The sequence below is a fragment of the Ictidomys tridecemlineatus genome, chromosome 7 (assembly GCF_052094955.1).
Source record: "Ictidomys tridecemlineatus isolate mIctTri1 chromosome 7, mIctTri1.hap1, whole genome shotgun sequence".
NCBI lineage: Eukaryota > Metazoa > Chordata > Mammalia > Rodentia > Sciuridae > Ictidomys > Ictidomys tridecemlineatus.
The window spans coordinates 58,226,914-58,251,290 of record NC_135483.1 but is presented as its reverse complement, the minus strand read 5'-3'; positions in this window follow the sequence as shown (position 1 = coordinate 58,251,290).

The following is a 24,377-nucleotide window of genomic DNA, read 5'->3' as shown; positions in this document are numbered from 1 at the left end:
TGAAATAACAAAATTAGACTGCCTTGCTTAACTCCTATTCAAAACATATTTGTGCCTGATTACTAAAGACCACCAGTAGTTTCATTTTGTATGAAGCTCATTAATATCACAAACTCCGTGAATACATCCTAATTCCTTTATTCCCAGTAACAATATACTGATAAAAGAAAGTATCTCCTTATATTCATTAAATTTACTGTCCACCCCGAAGCCAAGTTCATAACCCACTAATCAGGTTGGCAAAAGCATTATTCTCTTAATCCATGAATGTAATAAAAGTACACTAATTACATCCACACAATGCTACTGTATGTATGCAGGTAATTAAATACTCCATTAGTCTCAAAAGGAATTTTCTGAGCAATTCTGGTCACACATTGGAAATACTGCCATATAGTCAAGCTTATAAGAGGTGAAAATCCCATATTTTTATGAAGGAAAATTACGTGAGCAATGAACATGCACTGGTTTCCATATAAAAACATCTTATTTTATCAAATGATGAAAATTGCAATTGCTAATTCATTTTCCCACCCCAGAGGTTGGCTGAAAACTGACAGCCTCCTTTTAGACATTTACAGGAAGCATAATCTCACCTTGTTAATCATTTTATAACCAGCTCTCAACAAATCTATATCTTACCTAGTCCCTAATTTCAAGATTCATATTCTTTTTCTTTGTTTCTCATGTTGAATTTTTCTGAATGCCTTGTCCAAGTCTGGTCTTCTGTTAATATTTTGCTTTCCTGTTGCTTATATTGAGTTTTTCTGACTGCTTTGAACTCAACTTGTTTGTTTAAATTTTTTTCTATGTGCTGGTATTTGGCACTAGCATCACCATGGCTTTTCTCCATGGAATATCATTTTTAATGGTTATTTGGGGCATTAACTATGTATCACATTTATCTCTGAATGTCTTTAGCACTTTTTGTCATGAGAAATAATACAAGTTTACTTAATCTATTATGAAATTTGGCTAAATACAGTCACAGAGAGTACTTCTCCTTGTTTTCAAACTCACGGTGGATAAGTACAGATGGCAGGATTTTCCAACATTTAAGGCCAATTATTTTAAAGAATTCATAGAAGTATAAGCATACATGATGAAATTATAGTTAAGAAAATGATAAAAAGCAAAGTGTATGTGGATTTAGGCAAAAGTCATTTATTGTTAAGCAAGAGAATTCCATCAGATGTTATAAAGTAAGAAGGAAGGAAAGGAAAATGTTGGGAGTCCACAGGGGCAGAGGTCTGAGGTCGCTGTGAGAGTATCCCCTTTCCTCTTTCATCATTGCTATTCCATCCACCACAGTGGTGTACACTGTGGTTGTTGCTTTGTCCATCACTCCTCAGGGGGACAGGCTATGACAGGACAGGCCCAGGTACAGAGCGAGAGGACCACTTACGCAGCTACAGGGGTTGAAAGGCTGCTCCTGGATACAAAGGACCAATAACATAACAAACAAAACCACATCTATTTCTTTTTTCCTGCAAATGCTACAGAACTCTGGAAATAACTCAGTGGTTAATATCGTAGTAGTTAAAACCAGGGAGACTTTAGGTAAATTGAGTGGACTGAATGTCAGCTCCATCACCTACAGTTCAATGACTTGGGGAGAGTTACCAAACCTCTTTGTGCACCAGTTTCCTCCTCTGTAAAATGAGAATAGCAGGGGTACTTATTTTATAAGGGTATTAGAAAGATGAAATTGTGCATATATTTCTAAATACTTACAAGAGTGTCTGGTCTATAAATATGGTACATGTTTTGTTAAATTAAAAAGTACGATAAGTACAATACCCCTCCTCTCTTCAAAACTTTCTAATTTCTTCTTATCTTGGTCAGCATAAAACTCAAGGTTCTTCCAATAGTCTGCTGCCTGTGATCCATTCTCCATTCTTGCCTGGCTTCATCTTCGCTTTTGGATTATGCAAAGTCGAGTAACTGATGTCTGGCCAAGGCATGTACACTGGTAAGTGTGGATTGTGCTCAGCACTATCCCAGTTCTAACATTGAAAGTCCCACATCCTGTGAAACCCCTTATTCCTGTCCTATGACTTCCTACTCTCTTCTACCATCTGCTGGATATCAATGTCCACTGTGACCGTGAAAGTCACATGCTGAACATATCACAGCCACTGTCATCAGCCTGGGCTTCTGAATAAACCAGTTATTGCTCCTCCTCCCATTGGAGTTTATGCAACAAAAATAAATTTCTACTCCAACAAGTCATTCAGATTCCATCATATTAACTTAACTAACAACTAATTACCACGATAGCCATTCTGGCCTCCTTGTTCCCCAAACAACAACAACAACAACAAAAGGATGCTTAAAATGGCCATTCACTCTGCTCAGAATGATCCTCTCCACACAGCTGCATGGTTGACTTTTTCCCCTTCATCCATTCTTTCCTTAACTCTTGTTTCCTATGGCACCTCCTCAATCCTTTTATTCAAAATATTATCCCATCAAATACTCATTTTTTTCTCTTGCCACAGTATCTTCAGCTTCTGATTTATACTGCACTATACTCTCATTTTTTTTATGTTTGTTGTTTATTATCTACCTTGCCTCTCTGACTCAAACAACTAGAATATACACTCCATGAAGCTTGAGAACTTTGTTTGATCAGGACCCTAGGACACTATGCACTGAATAAATATTTGCTGAACCAATGAATTACTTCAATTCATTTCACTTTCACAGTTGACCAAATTGGTGAAATTAAAACCAAACCTGAGACTTTTCCTCCCAAGGGCTAACACACTTGATAGAGCTTTAATGTGATGATTCCTTCCAACCACTTCCAGAATATTGTAATGGATTTGAAAAATTATGGATAGAACAATCCTGCTGTTTACTGTTTCACAATAACCTTCATTTCTGATTTGCATCCAAATTTCTCCAAAACAGAGACTCTTAACTGAATATGTCTAAAATCAGATGTTAAAGTCTGTGGATGTTTTGGCACTTGTAATCACCCTAATTACTGGCTAGACTTCCCAGTGCCTTGCATCTTTTTGATGCTGTAGCATTAAAGCTGTGGCAATAGCTTACTATAGACACTTCATTTCCTTTGCCTCTCTATACTCTTATCAGTGCTTACATGCCTGAGTCATTCTGGTCATTTCAAATAGTGTTAGAGACATATCCAACACTTACCCCTCTAAGTTGTAAATTCTTATGCAAGTTGGAGGCACAGAATCTTAGAAGAGGGTGAAGGGATAATTCGAAGTCAATTGGTTCTGCTATGGTTTCATTATCCAAAACTAAAGAACATATTGTTCATATTTGGTTTCTTGCTTAGAGCAAGTACTGTGTACCAGTCTTTGTGGCAATGATTACAATGCAGAGATCCACAGGTCACAGTTTGTATCTTCTTTTCATCTCATCAATAAACAGAACACGAGGCATCACTTGCTCTCTGGGCATTCTTTTTGGTCCAAGTTTCCAGCTAATCAGGATTTGGACTTGGCAGGAACAGCATCCGTGAGTGATTGCTTTCAGAGTGCAAGGAGCTTTTGTATTCAAGGGAATGTTACCATGGAGAAAGTCCTCCATCCACTGATAGGATCAGTATGATTCTGGAAAAGATTAAACAACCCACTACCGCGTAATTCCATTGTTTATTTATATACCTCTGAGGACCATTTTAGAACTGCTGTTATCACTGAAGGGTGCATATTCACAGAAGCTGCCTAATGAGAGATGAGTTTTGAATAACTTGTTACAGAGGATCTGATTCAAAATCTTTCAGAATTAATTTTTTATGATGCATTTTGAAATTATTTGCCTATGCACTCTTTCAATCAACCGCCCAGTTGACTATTTATGTAGAACTGGGCAAGGGGTCTGGATGGTATAGTCAACAGATCTCTTCTGTGATCTGGAGGACCTTGCAGACCAGTAGCAAGGGTAAGGAAGAGCAAACAGGAGAAAGTTAATTCAATGCCTTTCCATAGTAGCAGGAAGGGAGAAGGGAGGCTCCTAACCAAGGTGCAGTTTTCTAGAGAAGATAAGTGAGCACAGGTAGTGGAGGTGATAGTCAATGTGGTGTACCAGGGTGACTGCAAGTAGTTCACTGTGTTGGATTGTGGTTAAGAATTGTCAGCAGATATGACAAAATGGGGAGGAAGCTTGAGAGGCAGGATTTTGTCTACTATATAATGGAGTTGAGTTCTACTCTCAGTATAAAGAAAGCTACTGCAGGTTGTAAACAAAGAAGCAATGTTATCACTTGGGCTCTTTCCAAAGTTCTGAGTTGCAGTCGAAGTATTTGAAAGTCTGGGATATTAAGAAGACATTTTTCCCCTTATTACCTTTCCTTGAAAAAGTTTACTCTTTTCTAAAGAAGTCAAAGGATTTGAAATGGTTAAAAAAAAGTAAACAAGCAAAAATAGGAGACTGAGAGACCTTTATTGACAGGCTCTTCTTGAACATATCCAAGGACAATAATGGCTTGAAGAATAAAGGAATTACCAAGACAATGAATGAAAATGAATATAATGCAAGTGTCATGTGAAGATTAATGTTTCCATTCAACAGAACAAAGAACACTGGAAAAGTTCAAGAAATCAGTCTGAGAGGCTTTAAAAATTTGAATTATTGGTAAAATAACTGCAAGGCATCAATACTCTCTGTGCTGTTCTCACATTTTTTAATCTTCACAAGCCCAATTAGGAGGAAATTAGGAAAAGTTCAATAAGGAGGAAAAAATGAGTTCTCTATTTCAGAGTCTTTGAACTTTTTTGACTGTAACCTATAGTAAGAATTATATTTCACATTATTCTACACAGATCCACAAAAATAGAAACAAAACAGTAATTACCCTCATTGTACATAATGCACTTTGATATTTTTTTTGTTTTGCTGCTATTTTAATTATCTCTTCACAACATAGTACATTTAATCATTGTGAACAGGAAAGTTCAACCTAAGTAACAAGGAGTGCTCTGGGAACATTTTGTTCTTTAGAAAGGAAAGCTTTACACTGGAAAAAGTTCTGGACTTTGAAATCAGACCCAGGTTCAATCCTGGATTCACAATTTACTAACTATGCTGCCTGAGGCAATATACTCACCCCTCCAGGACATGGGACAATGACACAGTTCTCCCTGACTGGTTTGGTATTCTCTCCATTCCAGACCTTGTGCTAGTCCACACAACAGAAGGAGGAAGAAAGGATACAATCCTAATAGCAAGTTAGAGGATTGTCACACCGATGAAATTGATGGACTAGAAAAGGGTCTGGAATATATTAGCTCAGAAATAAATAAACTTCTTAACCAAGTTTTACTCTATATAGAAACAACTCAGCACATTTTTTTAATGTGCAATAGTTTAATGAGATTTGGTATTATTAATGGCCTGATGGCATATTTGTAAGGATTTTCCTCATAAGTCTTATTGTTTTTTAATGTACAACTGAAAGAAGGCAAGAAGTTTTGAAATGTATTAATGGTTATGCAGTAGAAACAAGTTAAATATGCGTGTGTGTCATCAGTTATAGTCAATCTTTTATAATTATGTTTGTGCTTATTGATTGTACAGAGACAAGCAAGAAAGTTTTGCATATAGATCCTATATGAATTCTCATTACTAGCTATGTATATGTGTGTGTTGGGGGGGGCACTGGGGATTGAACCCAGGGGTGCTTAAACCACTGACTCACATCTGCATCCTTATTTTGTATTTTATTTAGAAACAAGGACTCACCGAGTTGCTTAGAGCCTTGCTTTTGCTGAGGCTGGCTTTGAACTCACCATCCTCCTTCCTCGGCTGCTGGAACTGCTGGGATTACAGGTAGCTATTGTTTTTTGAATAGACTACTTTTATAGTAATTTTAGTTCACAGAAAAAGAAGGGGGAAAATACAGAGAGTTTCCAAAGACTCCTTGTTCCCACACATTCATAGCCTCCCCTCTATCAACATCTCCCACAAATAGCACATTGTTACAATCAATGAGCCTACTTAATACATCTATTGAAAGCTCACACTTGACATTAGGATCCATTCCTAAGCTGTGCATTCTATAGGTTTGGACAAATGTAATGACAACTATTCACCATTAGAGTAGCATATAGAGTATTTTCACCATTCTAAAATGTCTGCTTGCTTTGCCTGGTAGACTCTCCCTCCCACCTAACAGAATATAATATCTCAGGATATTATATTCACTTTTTTTTCAGTTCTTGGATACTATGTTCAAATCTTTTCATGTTTTCTCTTTGCTTTTCAGCTTTGGAGTTTCTTTTGACATATTCTCAAGCACACAGATTCTTTTCTTAGCCATATCTAGTCTTCTAATGAGTCCATCAAAGAAAGGCATTCTTATTTCTGAGACAGTATTTTTTGATTCTAGCATTTTTCTTTTTTTTTTTTTAGAATATTTCTATCTTTGTTTACATCATCCATCTGCTCCTATATGTTGTCTATTTTTTCCGTTACAGCTCTGAACATGGTAACCATATTTCTTTTGAATTCACAAGCTAATATTTCCAACATCCCTGCGGCATCTCCATGTACTTCTGATGTTTGCTCTCTCTCCTCAAACAGGAATTTTGCCTTTTAGTATGCCTTGTAATTTTTTTGTTGAAAGCCAGACATGATGTACTCCAGTTCACAAGTTTTCAGCCATGTGATGTAAGGTGTCTGGGGAGGGAACATGTTTCACAGACTTATACAGAGACTTTGCCCCACAACTATAAACTTCACAGGCTCTTCTCAGGTTTTCCTCCCCTTGAAGTGGGGCAAGATGGCTAGCCTAGCTGGAATTAAGTATTCCCCTTCCCTAGGTTGGTTAGACTTAGATAAAACACCTGTAGATTAGGCTTTGATAGTGAGAAACTGATGTGACTCCATTTTTGAAAATAAATAAATAACAGCAGCTTCTACCTCAAGGCCTGTCCTCCCACATTCACTTGTCCTTGGAAAAGCCCACAGAACACTCCTAAGCACATACCCACCCTGCTGAGTTGTTTGTAAATAACAGGAGAGGTCTTGGGTGCCAGGTGTCCTTCACTCAGTTAGGCTAGGTGAGGACCCCTAGCAACCTCCAATCAGCATGAGACAGGGAAAATACCTGGGATGCCAGATGACCCCCAAGTAGTTTATGGAGGTTGATAACATGTTGGGAAACCATGTAGTTTAGCACGTACACCTCTCATGGCCTAAACAATCAGTTCAAAGGAATCCCCCTCTTGTACTAACCAATCACCCCTACCCAACTTGTTCCTGCCATTGAATGTGCTAATCAATGTTAAGAGTTGTTGTTTGACTTTCCCGCAGTATGGAATGATTTGCTGTTTGATGTTGTGATGCATAGAGTACCCCCCAAAACCTATAAAATCTCACTGAACAAATGACCAGGACTCGCTCCCTGCTTGGGAAGGTTGTGATGAGTCCCTGCTGGAGCTTGCAATAAAGATTCTTGTGTGATTACAACCAATTCGGCTCCTGGAGGTCTATTGGGGTCCCAGGAATCTAGCATAACAATAGAACTGTTCCTTTGGAGGCAGGCCCTGTTGAGAACAGAATGCTCTAGAGAGTTTCAAAGTGGTTTCTTTGCCCCTCCTACTACAAGTGTGATGAGATATTTTTTTCCTCCCACATTCACTGTGATGCTGGAGCTGCTCCAGGTAAAACTCACAATAGTATGAGGGTCCTCCTGGAGTTTTTAACCTGTCAGCTCCTCTGCACTGAGCCTCTAGATTTGTCAGTTACAGTTGAGGTTTTCCTAACCTGATACTGGCTCACACAGAGGTGTCTCTTTGCAGGTTCTGATCTGAAAAATTACCATTCTCTGTATTCAGTCAGCTATCTCTTCAATATGGGGGTGAACAGCAATTTGTCATATAACCTACCTCCTCCGATGGATATAAGTTGTTGATTTTTTTTCAGTTTATGCAGCTTTTTAATTCTTGTTAAGACATAATAACTTCCAAGTGCCTTCTTGTGCTGGACTAGAAATTAGAAGGACAGATAGCTTTTATTATTATTCATCCTTTTTTTTTGAAACTTATAGTTTATATTTAAGTTTTCAGTGGAAGGAATAATATTATCTGTTAATACAAATAGAAACTTGTGTTTCAAGATTTACCATTTTATACAATGACTCGGTAAGTGTGTTATTTAATTTATACTCTGATAACAACTCCTAAATCTAAGTGATTTGGTTAACAAATATTTACTTCTTGCTCACACATCTGAAGATCAGCATCAGAAAACTGGGGGTAGGCTATGGTCAGCTGGGTCAGCCTCACCCTGGAACTGGGTCACCACACAACCAACCCCATTCCAAAGGGAAAGCCACATGACTAGGATGTGTTACCTTATTTTAGGAAGCAAAGGAAAAGTTAGAAACTTTACAATACCACAGAGATTAGAAAACGTTTAGAAAAGTTTGTAAACTCCTGGAATAATCCATTTGTTGAATGTACCATAAAAGCTTCAAAACCTAGTATTTTTTCTGTTGTCATTAAAAGAAATTTGAAATATTATTTTAATTTCTTCAGTCGCTATGTGTCTTTTGGATTTTCGATTTCTTTCCTTTAAGTATATTACATATTTCTAGAAATATAAATATTTCATTTAACCTTGCAAAATTATTGAAATCAAACCGTTTTTAATGTTATCTGTTTTCCTGAGCTCTGTTGAATCCATAGTTAAGTAAATGTGTCATTTCTAATGTTCTTTTTTCACTGGTCCATATTACCACAAATTTGTGTATTTTATTAAATATTTTCATGGAATCAACTTTTTATTATGCTGTTTCTCCTGATATTTTGTTTTGTCATTATAGTGAATTTTAAACCACACTTTCAAAAAAAAGTCAGTGATATACTACATATGATGAAAGCACTCATCTACTTCCTGTGTATAAAAATGATGCCCAATTATAGATGAGTATATTTTACAGTTATTTCAAAGGTTGAAGAAGTTGTTAGCAGATTGAACACAAATATTTATAGTGCAAATTATCTACAGTATAATCATCTTCTGTGCTGCCTGTAATAACCTTGACAAATTTAGGTAAGTTTTTAAACTAATTAAAAATTTTCAAATAACCTTTCCGGAAATTAATATGTACATGTCACAGAGATGTTTCTATCTGTGCTTAGAGCTTAATAATAGGCCCATATGTGTGTAACATTAATAGAGGTATGCTTCTTTTGTTATGGCAAATGTCACTTTTCTATACTATATCAACATTACACTGCATAACAAATGTATGAGGCAAGAATATACAAAGAAAATGGATGCTTCGGGGTAATTATTTTGAGAACTCTTAAATATAACATTGTCTATATTTAATAGAGCTTGTGTCTTAGAGAACATTACAAATCCTACAGCTATCATAAAAGAAATTGTTTTTTAAAATATTCAGGCATTTTATGTTTCTCTGTTCACTATCCACATTTTTATGTATTTTTAAATGTCAAAATTAATCTACATCGTGGCTTACTAATTTAGTTTCTTTTCTTCATTATATAGGACTTACCAAAGCCATATGCTATACTATTCTAGCTTCTTCGTATCCTTTTGGATCAAATATTTACATCAAAGGATCCCTTACTCTTTTTAGTCTTCCTAAGTATATTGCAACATCGATTTATATTCTTGAGTTTTATAATTTTTTTGAAAGAGAGGAATACAAATAAGTAGAGTCACAACAGTTAATTTTCTACTTTCTGCACAAGACAGCATGATTTGTTTTTGCCTGCAACACAGGAAAAAATAGTACATGTTATTACGAATTTTTTAATGTAATATTTCTACTTCTGTGAAGAATGTCCTTGGTATCTTGCTGGGTATTACACTAACTCTAAATTGTTTTGGGTAGTATGAATATTTTAATCATATTAATCCTTCAAGTTCATGAATAAAAGGTCCTTCTATTTTTTTGTGTATCCTCGTCAATATTTTAATCAGTGTTTTATAATTTTTATTGGTAAGGTATTTTCACTCCCTTGGTTACTTACTCCTAGATTTTATTTCTTGTTTACGACTATTTTCTTAAATATTTATTTTTTAGGTGTAGATGGACACAACACAATGCATTTATTTTTATGTGGTGCTGAGGATCGAACCAGGGCCCCGACAGTGTTAGGCGAGCACACTATGGCTGAGCCACAATCCCAGCCCCTGCAACTATTTTTAATGGGATTCCTTTCATGATTTGTTTTTTAGCAAATGCATTTTTCTTATAAAATGCTACTAATATTTTTTATGTTGATTTTATAATCAACAACTTTATTGAATTCACCTATTAGTTCTAAATATCATAATGGAGTCTTTAGTTTTTTTCTTTATAAATACACATTTTATATGTATATATACCTATATATTTTTTCTTTATATATTTCACATCTTCTGCAATCAAATAATATATACTTCTAAGACACAAGTATATGATAAGTTAAAATTCTATTTTACCACTTTATTGATAAAATCTGTTTATAATCATTAACTGATTCATTAAGGATTACTCAAAATGTAAATGAGTAATAAAAGTTATTTTAACTTTATTTTAAGAATAAGTTACCTTAACTTATTTTGGCTTATTTTAACTTATTTCAATATTTAACTTAATTTTTAGGTATAAAAGTTATTTTAACTTTTATTTTATAAAATAACTTTTATACCTATAAAATATTTTTTAAAGCTCATAAATTTTTTCATGTTTGCAATACATTGAAAATTATAAAATTTAGATACACAAAGTTGTTTAGTAAGAAAGTCAGAGAAAATAATTTTCCCTGTAATTTTGGCACTTTAGTCTAATCAGAATGGAAAATAGAGGTAGCAAATATGGATATATGAATTTAAGGTATCTGGAGATTTGTTTTCTTTTGTTCATGATAAATCCTCTTTTTCTAATTAAAAACATACAAATATGAGAGGTTTGTTTTTGTTTTTGTGTTTGGGGCTGGGATTAAATTTAGGGCTTTGCATGCATATTAGGCAAGTGCTCTGGACTGAGCTACATCCCCAGCCTATAAATTTTTTTAAAAAAAATAATGTTGAATGCAAAATAAAAACATTAATCCTTTCAGAAGGAAAAACAGGTGAACTTGATTTTATGTGATAAACATCATCATCCAAAGTACATGTATGAAGACATGAATTGGTGTCAACATACTTTATATACAACCAGAGATATGAAAAATTGTGCTGTATACAAGTAATAAGAACTGTAATGCATTCAACCATCATTTATTTTTAAATCAATTTTAAAAAAATAAAAAAGAAATTCAAAGTATGCAAAAGTTTTAAAACATTGAAAGATAAAGTGGGTGAAGCATTTGGGGATGTGTGGCAACTTGAAAGTATTATCATGTAATTGAAGTCCCAAAAGAAAGTGGGAGATAGATAAAAAGTACTTAAAGAATTAATGGTCCATAAATATTCAAATCTAATGAACACTTTAAGCCCAAGAATTCAAGAAACTCAATGAGCCCTAAATACAAGAAGCATGAATAGAACTATACCAAAAAACATCATCATAATGTTGCTTGAAACAGTGATAAGGAGAAAATATTAAATGCAATAACAGAAGAGAAAACACATTATATACAGAGAAAGATAAGAGTCAAAATAGACTTCTCGCTAGAAATAATGCAAGTCAGAAGACAGAGGAGCAACATCTTAAAATACTGAACAAAAAAAGCCATCAGCCTAGAATTCCATACTGAGAGAAAATATCATTCAAAAGTGAAAGTGTCATAAAGACATTTTTAGACATGAAAAATCTAAAAGAGATTCATCACCCAGAGAACTGAACTATAGAAAAATTAAAGGAAGTTCTCACACAGAAAGACAGGATAGGGTATAAGAGCACAGGAAATGATCAATATGTAGATAAATATGAAAACTTTTCCTTTTATTTTCAAAAGAAAATGTAAAAACAAAAATAATGACAATTTATTGTGCTATTAATAAAACTTATAGAAATAAAATGAATGACAATAACTTTGAAGGGAGAATTGGAAGTATTGTGTTGAATAGTTTTTATATCATGTGTGAAATCATATGTTACTTGATGAGAAAAATCAAGAACATATAAGATAACTAGAAAGCAGATTAGTAAGATAGTAGATTTACACCAAATTTTATCAGTAGTCACATTGAATATAAATGGCCTCAATACCAGATTGGATGAAAATCAAGACCCAACTATATGCTATCTAAAGGAAACCTATCTTAAACATAAATGTACAGAAAATCAAATTTTAAATGATAGAAAAAGATGCGCTATGCTAATACTGCTATGAAGAAAAACACAGTAGCTATCTTATCAAAGTATATTTCAAAGCAATAACTATGACCAGGAATAAATAGTGGCATTTTGTGCTGCTAATGGAGTTAATTCATCAACAGAACATAAGAGTCCTACATATCTATGTACTTCATCTCACTTCTTCAGAATAAAGAACGGAAATAAAGAATAGAGAAAGCCACAACTATGCTCAGAAATTTCATCACCATCCCTTTCAGTAATGGATAAAACAAGTAAAGAGAAGATTTGGACAAAGGACAACAAGAGTAGGCTGTACCTGTTTAATTAAATTTGGGAGCCCTCATAGGGAAAGGAGAAAAAAAAAAAAAAGAACAGGATAGAGAAAAATAATGCAACCATGAATGGTATCAAATGGTGGACATTTACAAGGATGCCAGAGGGGATGGGAGCAAGTGCAAAGATGGATGAATCAGCAAGAATAGAAGATAAGTAAAGACAAAAGAGGATAATGAAGATTTAGGTACATTTGAGTTAAGTAGAGTGAAATTAAGGAATCCTACAAATCCTTCTTCTGTCCTCTTATACCTTGGTTACTTAGAACCATTGTGGACACACCATGTGGGCCTGTGTGGTGGGATGCCAATACAGATGTATGATATCTAAGGTCGTTTTCACCTTTAGACTTTATGTCATATTTCTAATCTAATAACCTATCAGCCCCTTCTCTTCTCTACAGTGACCATTCTAAAATGTCAGCCTTCTGTTTACGTCACTACTACTTCCTTCCTGTCTGGGGCCTGTTTGCTCTCAGAACCATTTTTCCCTTCTCTGGCTCCCTTCTGTATTTCTGAAGATTGTTCTCTGCTGCTGCCTTTCCACGGGAGCTTATTGTTGGTTCCTCAAAGAGCATGTGGGAGATGCAAGATGAAACAGAAGAAGCCTGAATTTATTTTACTCTTCATTTCTGCTTGAGGCAGCTGCAGCTGTTCTATAAAGTCTGGTCCAGAGGGTGAGAATCCTCAATACTCTGAAAAAAAAAAAATATTTTGCCCCTACGTTGGTAATGATCTTAGCCCACTAAGAATACAGTTTCTACCCACAAGTTCAGGCCACTAGGTTCCAGATGCACTGCCTTCTCATTCTGTCCCTGTATCCTAGAAGTGGCAGTGGTTTCTCACTCATGCTAATCTCTGGGGTAAATGAACATTTCTGCTTTCTTAACTCTTCAATCACCTGTGTAACCAATTAGCCACATTAAAATTAAAATTTCTCTATATTAAATATTCGTATGGTTTATGTTATCATCTTATGTCTGAAGCTAACCATCCAACTCTGAGAGACCTTTTCCTTTGTCTCCTTTGAAATCACTTTGTTCATATATTTACACTGTACATCATTTTAGCTTTATGTCATCCCTCTTGTAACGTGCACCTTCCTTTGGGCCATATTTCCCTCTGTCTTCTTTGGTCTTTCTTTCCTGGACACACTTCTACAGAGAGGGATCTGCACCAGCAACCTGCACCACCTCACCTCCCATTCACTTCTGAACCCATTCAAGTCCAGTTCTCTCCTCACTACACACATAGACTCTCTCTGGTTCTCCTCCTTAATCACTACTCAGAACCCTCTGTGGGCTTCTCACCCTCGGAGTAGATGTTCCTCTCTTTTTCTGTTTCCTTGCTCACCCCCTCCCTTCCTCAGTCTCAATATATTCTCCCTGGACAATCTTATACATGTTCGTGGCTTTAATTATAATCTTATTGCTTATGACTTCCACATTTATAGCTAGTTCAAACATCTTGCCTGTTCTAGATCCATATGTCCAATGCCCATGTCTTCTAGTTAGCTTCACATTCTCAAATTCAACATATTCAATAAGAGAATTACCTTACTCCATAAGCATATTACAAATTACATGGGTCATTATATAATATACTAATTACGTGTCATACCTACAGCTGCCATTTTCCTACCATTAACATGTTATGGGCCTTGTCTACTTTCTCTTAAAGGAAAACAACCAAAACTCCCTCATAGTCTCCCTGTTTTAAGTTTTAACCCAGTCTGCTTTCCAGTTTGCTACCAGAAAACGTTTGATATTTCAGTTTAAACCATGTCATTGGCCTAGTTCTAAATGTTCCAGTGGCTCCTTGTTACACCAACTGATAAGATCAAAAAGCTTTATCAATCCCTTACTGCCAAAGCCTCTGCCTGCAAATTTGGCCTCATCTCGTATTACTACTAATCCCAGAACACCTTATATACTCACGTGAAGGACCCTTGCCTTCCATACCCTTGGGAAAGATATACTCCCTTTGTACTCTGGCTCTCTACTTCTATATTCTTAAAAATCCCTATTCATTTCACTTGAACCTTCCTCTCAAAAATGTTCTCCATAAGATTTCTAAGATTCTTAAGTGTTTTTTCTTCCATACACCTGTTTGCACTTTGAGTTTCATAACCCTAGGTGTTGAAATAATTCAGTGAAAAAAATTCATGATGAATCAGAGCATGTCTTCACACCAATAAGATTACATAAAGATACCCAAAGTAGGAGGAGTCAGAGTGGGAAAGAAACTACAGAGGAAAAGGAATTTAGATACAGTTCAATCCCTTGGTCATTGAAACTGAGTTCTGGAGAAGAGAAGGAGGGTGGAAGGTGGCTGGTGACAACACAAGGTCCAGAGTGTTGTAGGAACTGATAGTGAAGAAGCTCAGAGCCTCTTCCTAGAAGACCCCCAAGGAAGCAGTCAAACAATAGGAGAAAAAATGACTAAACACTGTATCTCAGTAGACAGGAACTCTCAGAATGGAACAGAAGTGGATGAAGAACACATTGTGGGTCTGAGAGCTATGTGCAGCCAGAGGGAATCTTATGCAACCCCACAGTGTATTTTCCAGATCTGTAAGTCCAGCAAAGTTAATTCCCATGTACCAATGAAGGGCATGGAAGTGACAAGGAAACTCACCAGAATTAGAGTCTTCACACATTGGGACCAGGAATATGCCTCATGACTCCAATGGACAAATAACATAGAGCCAGTTAAGATTTACCCTTAGAGTTGCTCAGGTATCCAACTTGTCCCCCACCTCCAACTCCATAGTAAGTGGTCACTGATAGGCAGCCACAGAGGCCTTGCTGGGTAGTGATGAGTCTCTAGGGGAGGGGAAGGATTAAGGAAAGCTTTATCCACTAAGAAGGCCCTGAAAAAGAAAGTCCCTTTGTGTCCCTAAATACTTCTGCCAACCATCTCTTACCGTTCTGAGACAAGATACCTTGAGAGAAAAGCTAAGAATGGGATTGGGAGGAGAGGAAGAGAGAAATAATGAAAAAAAATTCCTCATAATGTCGTTGAACTGATCTATCAGCTCTGAAGTCAGCTCAAGCGTAAAGCCTGCCCTCTGAAAGCTAGCATGATCCTCGTCCTCTGGTCACTTGCAACAGTTTCACTATCAACTGCACACCCTTTCTCAGCCATTATGTGTTGAAGTGTTTTTATAGAACAACAATTGTGTGACAGTGACCGAAAGGGACCCAGGGTGGAGCACAGAATACATTTAACATCATTGGATTGAGAATAGTCAGGGAGCATGTTGGCTGAGGGGTTTTATAGCATACTGGAGTCAGAGATAGAGTTCAGTCTACACTACTAGTTTTCATTGACTAAGGGCACCTTAGCACATAAAGGTGAAAAAAAAAAAATATATATATATATATGAATGATTGTTTCCTTAGGAAAATATCTCAGGGAGAGAGATTATACATCTAATGAATGAACAATTTCCTATAACTATAAAATTATAGTAGCATCAAACAGGATATCCAATCAGCAGTTTCATGCTTTCTGTTCTCTAGAGACCAGAAGCTTAAAGAACAGAAGGGAAAGCACAAGGTAGAGGTTTATCCATAGCTTATAGAGAGCAAGAATCTAAGAGAGGGAAGTAGAGACGATCGGAGAAGGAGAGAAGGAAAGTTAAAATTCCACTCTAGATTTTTCTAGTGCATTTACCTAAATGTAAAGTTTGGTTGAGGAGAGAGGTAAGTGAGGTAGAACAGAGTGACCATGTGAAAGAGTGAGTAGATTTAATAAAAACAAATAAGTGACAGAGATGATCAACCAAAAGAGATATTTCAGAGTTTGATATCTAAGGGTTGGGTTTAATAGGAAAAGACTACGCTATAACTCCAATGGCAGAGTAAGAGTGAAGGGTAGAGATCAGGGAAGGATAGGGATGGTAGGACTCTGAGCACCCTGTAGTAACTCATCATCAGTATGGATGGGAAAGAAAAACCATTATTGGTTGTACTAGTTAGCTTTGACATCACTATGACAAAATACTTGAGATAAATAACTTATAAGAAAGTAAAGTTTGCGTTGGCTCACAGTTTTGCAGTTTCAGTTTATGGTCAGTGGGCCTGTTGCTTTTGGGTCTGTGGAAAGGCAGTGTATATGGCAGGGAACACAAAATAGGGCAAAGTTCTCGCCTTATGGCAGCAGGAATTCAAAGAGAGAGGAAGAGAAGAGTTGGGTCCCAAAATTCTCTCCAAGGGTATACCTCCCAATGACCTAAGTTTCTCCCACTGGATTCTCCCCCTCGAATGTCCCATCAGGTCCCAATAGCCTCATGGGCAGTTGACCAAATCTTAACACATGCATCTTTGAGGGATACATCCAAATTACATCAATGGCTAAATATTCCAGTAGAGAAATAAAGCTGCACTTCATGAGGTGCTAATCCTAATCATCTCTTGTTATCTTGAAAATTGCAAGAGACACACTGAATATCTCATTGAGGTATTTGCCATAGTCAGCTTCAAAGTGCAACCACCATATACACTGGCTTGCTAAGCCATTCCTGGAAGAAAACTTCTGAACTTATTGAGAAAACCATTAGATTAGCCTAAACATAAATGGTAATATGCTGTCGAGAGCCATCCATGGGCTGTTTGTGGACTCATTGCACATTGCAATCTAGCGAATAGGAGAATCTGGAGTCTGGGAACTTCCAGTGGACATTCCCTCTGTGTAAGACTACCCAGACACATTGTGAGCCATATTTTGTTCCTCCTGGTCCCACACAGCACTCAGCTGCACAGTCCCTCTGAGATGGGTGTGACCTGCCAAGATGCCAATCAACCTACTGACTGCAAGACTTCAGGAAGCAAGATTCCACCCCTGAAACCTTATCCCTGCCTTTGATGTACTCTCTTAAATAAACCATGGGATCCATTTTCTAATTGTTCAGCTCCCTCTCCTGTGTGAACTAGATCTATCAGGGCTCCTCTTTAAAACTATCTTTTCTGATTCTGTCTTTTGTTCTTCACTAATTATTCTAGACTTTAATTTCTTAGGAGGCTTATCCCTTTGAGCAGGCAAGAATTCCCTGGTGAGGTGCTGGCCACCTCACAATAATATTCTGTTTAATGTAATTTTATTTTCAGTGCCTTATATTTTATGACAACTTTCTGTTTTACTTCCCAAGATACATCGAGATGAAAAAATTAAACAAATCTTCTCTAGCTTTTTTTTCTGACCTTGTGCTGGCTGATTTCTTTTTGTTATTGTTGCTCATTGGTGTTTGTTTATCTGCTTATTTTTAGTTTGTTACTCAGGCTGATCCTTTGGGTCCAGAGGAAATGCAGCTGAATTCTCAGAACAGGCTTTGAAGTCTCCTGTGCACTATCAGATTTCTTCATCAAACCTCCTGGAATGAAACCCCTGGACCACAAGTCCCATATGTTCTTTAGCAAACACTTAGACCTAATATCATTTTTTAACACGTTTTCTTGAGATTTCATATAACATGAAACGATGAATGAATGTAGATTTAGGATTTGCCTTCTGAGAAAATTAACTTATCCATGTCTCATTTCCCTCTCTGTAAAAGAATGACTATAATGCTTATCTTTCAGAAATTTTATGAGAAATAGATAAAATAATGTATGCATGGTATCCAAGAAAAAGGTTTAAGCTATAATCTCAGAAGGCATAGTCCTGAAGACCACAATCCCAAATGTTAAATTTCCCTAAAACCTGGAAAGATCAAACTCAAAAATATAATTCTTGTAACAATGTTAAAATGTTTTAAAACATTTATTTATATTTTTAAAAGGGAATTATTTTTTATGTTGAGAAATACACAAATAATGACAAATACTTCCTAGGTCATTTTACACAATAGAATGAGCAATAGTACATTTTTTGCAAGTATAAATAGCTTTACAAATAGTCTCATGGGTATCACATTTATGAGCAGATGAACTGTTTTCATGAAGAAATGGGTAAAAAGCAAAACATATAAACACATATCACTATAGTTAGTAATTGTGTGCACCCACCTTTCAGCAGAAAGCAGAAATGCCATGATGGACAACCCAAGTCTTTTGACAATACTGATTAAAAATTACAATAGGTCACTGTGCTATATGCAGTGGCCCAAAGATCTGAGATGTCCAGGAATTTTACCTCTCACAAGTACGTGTGTACAAAAAGCACATCTCTTTATTTACTGAGGAAGTTTGAATGTTATCACACACCTGCACAATACTTCCACACAAAGTCAAAGTTGCAATAATAAATTTTTAGCAAGTCAAATTTACAAAATAAGTTAAAAAAACAAATTAGAATGTTCTAAAAATGTTTATACAATTTACACCTTCAGCACTGTAAATGATACAAAGATAAAATACATGGCATGGCGCTTTGTCAAAAATGATGCTTACAATTTTAAATAGTGGGAGGGGATTAAAAATAGCACTAAAAGAAAAGTTGACATTTGAAGAAATATATTATGGGTATAGATGGTGGCAATTGCACAGAGGTAGTCTTTAAAAGCTGGTCAATCTTCATGACCATTATATTATGACCAACTATATTTTGAAGTTTCAAGTCATTATTAATAATTGTCTTTTTTTTTCCTTTTATGCCTTGGGTCTCTTTGGAAAATATGGTTCATATTCATTATCTTCATGGTACTGCTCTTTTGATTCCATACATACTGATGTAGGCATTCCCTATTAAATTTTTCCATCTTCTGCCCCCTTCCCATGCTTCTATGCTGCTTTGTGTACATGTCAATCCATCCTGCATGCGCTCACATACAGACCACAAATTTGGTGGAAAGAACACTGCATTACGTGTCTTCTTACCCTGCCTTGCGAATAATTATTTTGGAACCAACCAGTGCCTTTGCTGGATTCTTCAGGAAAAATATGACTTTAGTTCATTCAAATCTCCTGGAATTTATTTATTAGTCAATGTAGATTAAATGATGCATTTTTAAACCCACATTTTCGTCATTGCTGTATCACATGGTGTGTTAGTTTTTCATTCTTGTGACCAAAATACATGACAAGAACAACTTAGAGGAGGAAAAGTTCATTTTCACTTTTAGTTACAGAGATTTGAGTCCCTTGTGGGCCTGAGATGAGGCAGAACGTTATGGCAGAAGGGCGGGGCTGATAAAAGCTACTCATCTCATGGCAGCCAGGAAGCAGAGGAGGTCACTGAGGCAAAGGGGACAAAAATATAAACCCCAGAGGCAACCCCCACCACCCTATGACCTGCTCTCTCCAGCCCCAGCCTACCTGCCTATAGTTCCCATGCAGTGTTGTATCCTTTCAAATTATTGATTTATCAAATGGATTAATCCATCAATTGCATTAGAGCTCTCATAATCTAATGATTTCACTTCTGAACATTCTCGCATCGTCTCACACATGAGCTTTCAGGGGACACCTCATATCCAAACCGTAACACAGGGTCAATCTTTAACCCCCAATTTGGCTTTGGACCCTTTCCCCGCCACCCAAAAAGGCATTGCAGCTTTCAGCTCTCAGAATTTCAACACTCCAGATTTTAATCTGTCAGGATTTGGGGGATTTTAAACTTTAGAGATTTCAAAATTTCAACATTTAGGATTATGATTAACACCACTATAAAATAAATGCTCAACAAGTAGAAATTCACCCTCTGATTTCCTTCAAATAGGTGAGGATTTAATTTTTTGAAAACGGTGGTAAGACTTTATTTTATAACTGCCATATTCAGGGTTTGAATGGAAACTTATGGAGGTCAGGTAATAAAGAGATTTCCAAATGACTCCAGTGGTTCTGCAGATTAGATTTGTGCTGGATTTGTAAATGTACTAGAAGAGGTCAACAAAACTCTGCCTCCTTACTAGGTGATACCACTCTAATCACACATCTTTTCCCTCACCTTCAAAAATAATTAAAAATAGTTTGCTTTTATATGGGGAAAAGAGAAGTTCATATCCACTGCCTTTCTCCAGGTTTATGTTAATGTTTCTACTTTCAGCCACAATATATTTGACAAGCATATTAATTGACTTAAAATTCTACAGAATGATAAATTGATCTGATGTATTGATGACCTCAAATAACACCAAAAAAGAGCAAGTACACTGAAGTCTTTCCTAAAGCAGATGAGTCTCAGAAAGAACAATAAGTGAATTGCTATATTCACCATGTGTAAGTTGATTGATGTGTCCACAAGCCAAGACAACTTTTCTAAGGCAAAGAGTAAGCTATGATTCCATGCACCCCTTACTATTAGGAAGTATAATGTGCCAGGCATGGTGGCACATGCCTATAATCCCAGAGGATCAGGAGGATTGCGAGTTCAAAGCCAGCCTCAGCAAAAGTGAGGCGCTAAGCAACTCAGTGAGACCCTGTCTCCAAATAAAATACAAAATAGGGCTGGGGATGTGGGTCAGTGGTTGAGTATCCCTGTGTTCAATCCCTGGTACCAAAAAAAAAAAGGAAGAAGAAGTGTAATGCTTGTCTGAACTGTTTGGGTTATACAATAGCATAAGCCATATTTGAGAATATTGTCTTAATCTGGGTGGGGGGGACCAACAAAGGATTTTGCAGCCAGTCTAAGCTGTGCTTTAGCCTTTCCTGACACTTATAAATTCATGAGTGCAACAGAGGACAGAGGACACTGTTTGAAGTCTCCGGCAAATTCCAGAAAAAGGGTTCTAATATTAGCCACACCTTCTTCAGTAAAGGCCTACTTATCAATTAAAAAATAGATTCTACTTCTATTTTCCAGTCTGTCATGCAAAGAGTTTAGAAGTCTTGACCTCATCCTAATAACAAGTGAAAAGATTTAAAAAACAAAACAAAACATCTCAGAAATAATTAAGTCTTCTTGGATCCACTAGCAAAGTGAGGTCAAAGGATAAATACAGCCAAAAAAACTGGAGAGACAGTAGGCAGATACAGAGAATCACATGTTGGCTGGAAAAAATCCAGCTAAATATTTATAGATTAAACAATACACTTCTCAATAACAGTTAGATTAAGGAAGAAATCTTAAGAGTAATTTTAAATATGCTGAACTAAATAAAAAACTAAAATACAATTTATCAAAATTTGTTGGTTGCAGCAAAAGTAGTGCCTACAGGGAAATTCATGGTATTTAATACATTTATTAAAAAAGAAGAAAGATCTAAAATCAATAATCTATGCTTCTGCCTTAGAAAGCTGAATTTTAGTAACAAATTAAATATGCAGAAGAAAAGAAATAATACAAATTAAAGCAGAAGTCAAGGAAATTTAAAATAGGAAATCAGTGAAGTAAATCAACAAAATCAGAAGCTGATTCTTTCAAAAATATCAATAAAATTGATAAATATTTACCCAGCTTAGAAAAAATAAAGAACACACATTCCTAATATCATTAAGGAAAGAAACTATTACTATAGAACCTATGGGCATAGAAAGGGTAAGAAAGAAATACTATGGGGTTGGGGTTGTTGCTCAGTGGTTAGAGCACTTGACTAGCATATGTGAGGCACTGGGTTAGATTCTCAACACTGCATATAAATAAATAAATAAAATAAAGTTCTATCAGTAACTAAAAAATACATTTAAAAAATAAATAAAAAAGAAAGGAATACTATGAACATGTCTGTGTTCACAAATTTGATAATCTAGATGAAACAGACCAATTCCTTAGAAGGTATAATCAGCCAAAAATCTTTCAGGAAAAATAGATTAACTAATAAATTTCTAAAACAGCACCAGGTTCAGACAAGTTTACTGGTGAATTTTCAAACACTAAAGGAAGAAACTATACCAATTTTCTACAATCTCTTCCAGAACATAGAAGCAGAGGTAACATTTCCTAACTTGTCTTTAAGGCCAAAATTATGATAATTCTAAAACCAATCAAAGATATCTCTCTCTCTCTCTCTCTCTCTCTCCACACACACACACACACACACACACACACACACACACACACACATAGGAAAGAAAACTCTAGTCTAATCTCTCTCATGAACATTTTAAATGCAAACATCCTCAATAAAATATGAACAAATCAAATTGACAATATATGAAAAGAATTACATAGCAAAACTAAATGGTATTTGTCTCAGGTTAAATAAAAGGCTGGTTCAACAAAGTCAGTAAATATAATTTATCATATCAGTAAGCTAAAGAAGAAATATCATATGATCACATAATAGATGCAAAAAAGGAGCATTTGACAAGAGTTAATACTCATTCATGATTAAAAAAAAAGAAGAAAAAGAAAACCTCTCAGCAAACTAGAAATAGTGAGAAATGTAATCACCTTTATAAAAAAAAAAAAGTCTACACAAAATCTGAACCTAATAGCTAGCACTATGCACGAGGTGAAAAACTAGAATTTTTCTGGCTAATATCAAAACAAGACAAGGATGCCCCCTTTCACCATTTCATTTTAATATCATACTTGAAGTCCCAGTTGATACAAAAGACAAAAAAATAAAAATTATAGTGATTTGAAATAAAACTGTCCATATTCACATCTGACATTCATGTAGAAGGTCTAAAAGAATTAACATAAAAACTCCTGAAACTGAAAATCAAATATAATTAAGATTGTAGGATACTAACTTAATATACATTTCATTGATTTCCCACATAGCATGAAAAAAAGGGGAATTTGATTTCAGAAACACATTACTCTCTATGTTAGCACTCTTGTAATATATTTAGGTATAAATCTAGCAGCATATGTACCAGATATGTATGAGAAAAACTGGAAAACCTTGATTAAAAATTAAAATAATTGGAGAGATATTCTATGTAAATGGACAGGAAGACTCAATGCTGTCAAAATGTCAGTTCCTCTGACATTGGAAATTAGATTATAGATATTATTTGACCTATACATTCAAAGCAATCCCTATCAAAAGCCCTGCTAGTTGTTTTGCAGATATCAAAAAACTGATCTCTCAGTTTATACAGTAAGGCAAAAGACCCAGAATAGCTGATTCAATATTGAAGGAGATCAAATCAGAAGATTATATCACCCAAACTCTAGATGTACTATAAAGCTACAGTAGTCTAGACAGACATAAGAAGACATGGATAATGCCAAATGCTAGTAAGGAAGTGGAATAAAAGAAACAATCATTGCTGGTGAGAATGGAAAATACTATAGCCACTTTAGAAGAAATTTGCCTGTTTCTTGCAAAACTTTATGTAATCTTACCATATAATACAAAAATCACATTTCTGTGTTTACCCAAATAAATTAAAAACTTAGGTCCACACAAAAGCCTAAACATACATTTTATATCAACTTTATTCATAATTGCAAAAAATTCAGAGCAACTAAAATAGTCTTCAGTAGGTGAAAGGATACATAACTGAGGTACATCAGGATTATGGAATAGTATTTAGTACTGAAACAAAGTAACAATCATATCCTAAAGGAACATGGAAGGGACATAATGCATATTACCAAGTGAAACAAGACAATCTGAAAAGGCTGTACTCTAGTTGTTAAAATTATGTGACATCCTAGAACAGATAAAACAGAAAATGGTAAAAAAAAGACCTGTGGTTACGTGGGTGAATATGCGTTCAATTGTAACAAATGTACCACTCGGCTGCAAGATATTGACAGTATATGAAGTTTTGTGTGTGCGTGTACATGCGGTGCTCACGAAGATAGAAAGTACATTCAAATTTGCTGTACTTTGCTCAATTTTTCTGTGAACCTGAAACATCTCTAAAAAATACAAAGTTTACTAATTAAAAAAAATAAAATAAATTTTGGCATGCTCCTAAATCTTATTAGGCATTAGGAAGCTGACTATGAAATACCAATCAATG